Source organism: Jaculus jaculus, chromosome 2 (assembly GCF_020740685.1).
Source record: "Jaculus jaculus isolate mJacJac1 chromosome 2, mJacJac1.mat.Y.cur, whole genome shotgun sequence".
Lineage (NCBI taxonomy): Eukaryota > Metazoa > Chordata > Mammalia > Rodentia > Dipodidae > Jaculus > Jaculus jaculus.
The window spans coordinates 214,295,398-214,298,272 of NC_059103.1; the positions used below are offsets into that span (position 1 = coordinate 214,295,398).

Here is a 2,875-nt window from a genome sequence, read left to right on the forward strand (position 1 = left end):
CTAGCTGGGTTTCCTTGAGTGCTCCCCAAGACCTGGAAGTCCACAAGGACAACCCTAATGGTGACCAGTTTGCTGTGTGCTCATGTCTCATTAACTCCTTACTTTTATTCTTTCTCCCCAACATTTTCTTCCAGGACTATCTTCCTGTATGCCATCATACACTTTCAGGGTTCTTTAGAATAGTTTAGAATAGGTCCCCTCCCTGAGAGAGACTCTCTAACTGCCATACACCCCCATTCAGCCAGAAGCTGGTAAAGACTGACCAGTCATTGTCCTCTTTCCTCTAACAGCAGTTAGAGTGTCTTCTCAAGACAGTGGGGAATGTGCTGGGCTTGGTGGCACACACCTTTAATCCCAGCATTCAGGAGGCAGAGGTAGGAGGATTGCTGTGAGTTCAAGGCCACCCTCAGACTCCATAGTGAATTCCAGGTCAGCCTGGGCCAGAGTGAGACCCTACCTCAAAAGAGAAAGAGAGAGAGAGAGAGAAATGAGAGGGAGTATGCAGTTAAGGGTGACTGGGCCCCTGAAAGTAAAAGACAGGAAAGTTTGCACTTGATAGAAATCAAAGATGGACCAGCACCGGGGCTCTGTGGAAACTGGAGTTAGACCAGGACATGTAGGAGGGTGCTGCTGGGGACCTCTACTTCAGCTGTGTGAGTGGTCCTGATGGGGCAGCGGGCCCTGGACACCTAAAGCTCTAGAGGAATTTAAGATGATTTTACTCAAGTGTGTGGGATAGAAGATGAATTCTTCCTCCTCCACCATGAATGAAGAACCTGATGTTCTGTCAATAGTTAACCAGCTACCGGATTTAGCTAAATTCCACTAAATTCCACTAAATGGAAGAGCAACCGTCCAAGATCAAGTATGTCTGCCTGACCTGATTTTGTTTATGGGCCATCCCAACCCCCCTGTTATGCACTCAGTTTTGCTTGCTCTTCAATACTTGGCATAATGTCATTCAAACAGAGACAAAATGAAAGGAGAAGTTGGTATGATGCTAAGCTTGCAAAATGTTATACAAAAGACTACAACTCCAGGAGAAAAAAACTTCTGGCCTCTGAAATGTGTGATGTTCTTCAATCTTCCAACATGGCAGATGGCGATAGTTTTAATGAAATGAATTCACATCAAAGGAAAGCCCAGTTTTATCTGGGAACTACAAATATATGCAAAAACAGTGATTTTGCACATAGATAGTCTTGATGATGTGTCTCAAAAAAATCTACACACACATGGGATATTTTTTATAATCATGGAAAATGTTAATAAAAATTATGAAAAGATAAAAAATTAAATTAAATTAAATTAAAAAAAATCTACACACATAGATGCCCAAATCACGGAGTCCCCCAAAGACCACCAACAGAATCAGACACGTGTGCAACAGCAAAGATCTTTATTTCCGGGTTAAGCTCAGGCTCCAGATTTTACCAAAGCAGTGGATCCATCCAAGAGCCCCTAATGGAGTCTGGGAGGAGCTTTTATTAGGTTTAAACAAAGAAAAGGGGAATTTTCAAGAGCCACAGGAATGCATAACATCTACTTGTTCCTTTTTGATTGGCCCGTTACAGGGATTATCATGAAAGTTTTTAGATTACATGTTTGTGTTTGCTGCATTTTACATTTTTTTTTAAATATATTTTTATTTTTATTTATTTATTTATTTATTTGACAGAGAAAGAGGGAGAGAGAGAGAGAGGATGCCAGGGCCTCCAGCCACTGCAGATGAACACAAGATGCGTGCATCCCCTTATGCATCTGGCTAACGTGGGATCTGGGGAATTGAACCTGAGTCCTTTGGCTTTGAAGGCAAATGCCTTAACTGCTAAGCCATCCATCCAGCCCATGCATTTTGCATTTTACATTTTATTGGAGGTTTATCTCACTGAGTGGTAAACAGAGGCTACAGGTGGAGTTTGTTTATGAAAGTTATTTTGGTATTGTTTTCCTTTGATTATTTGCCTCACAATTTTAAAAACATGGGTCCACTGTTAAAACCAAATGTATGCGCCGCTTTTCATTTTATTTTACATAAAGCATGTGATAAGGAAAAGTAATTTTTGCCTCATGCCTCAGGATATTTCTGAAGAGAAGTTTTTCGTAGCTCAAGTTGTGCTTGAATTGCTGAATTGTTTGTCAGCTTTTCTTCATGAACTATACGATATGTGCCCTGGTACTCGTCACCAAAAGTTGAAAACATATCTTGTTTGCCCCTCTTTTGTGCCTTTTTAATTTTGCCAACCATGTTTATAGAAAGGACATTACTAATGACAGTTTGCAAACTGAAGTATAGAGTAGTCCCTTAAAATACAATTCTTTTTTTTTATTTTTATTTTTGCTTATTTTATTTATTTAAGAGTGACAGAGAGAAGGAGGCAAAGAGGGAGGGAGGGAGGATGGGTGTGCCAGGGCTTCCAGTCACTGCAAACAAACTCCAGACACGTGCGCCCCCTTGCGCATCTGGCTTACGTGGGTCCTGGGGAATCGAGCCTCGAACCGGGGTCCTTAGGCTTCACAGGCAACAGCTTAACCACTAAGCCATCTCTCCAGCCCAAAATACAATTCTTTAAAAAATTACAATTTTATGTGATACAAGTTTAATAAACTTGACACAAAATCAGTTAAAAAAGACATGTGTAGGAGCAGAGTGCTTTTGGAAATACTTGAATGTGACCAAATGTGGCTGTCGTTGCCTAGTGTTCACTTTGGTTTGGATCAGCTTTTGAGAGTTAGATCCACCGTGATACTATGAGCAATGTAAATGGTCTGTCAGCCTTACTGTGTGATTACACACTGTGTCCTGCTAGAAAAGGGTAATTGTAGTAAAGAACTGACAAACTCGAAGAAAGAAAACAGAAATTTCAATGCCAAT

The 2,875-nt window shown here is 40.9% G+C and overlaps 1 pseudogene; it reads left to right on the forward strand.

Moving 5' to 3' along the window:
• Positions 1-742: 742 nt before the first annotated feature.
• LOC101596119 lies at positions 743-1,222 on the forward strand (annotated as a pseudogene).
• Positions 1,223-2,875: the final 1,653 nt, after the last annotated feature.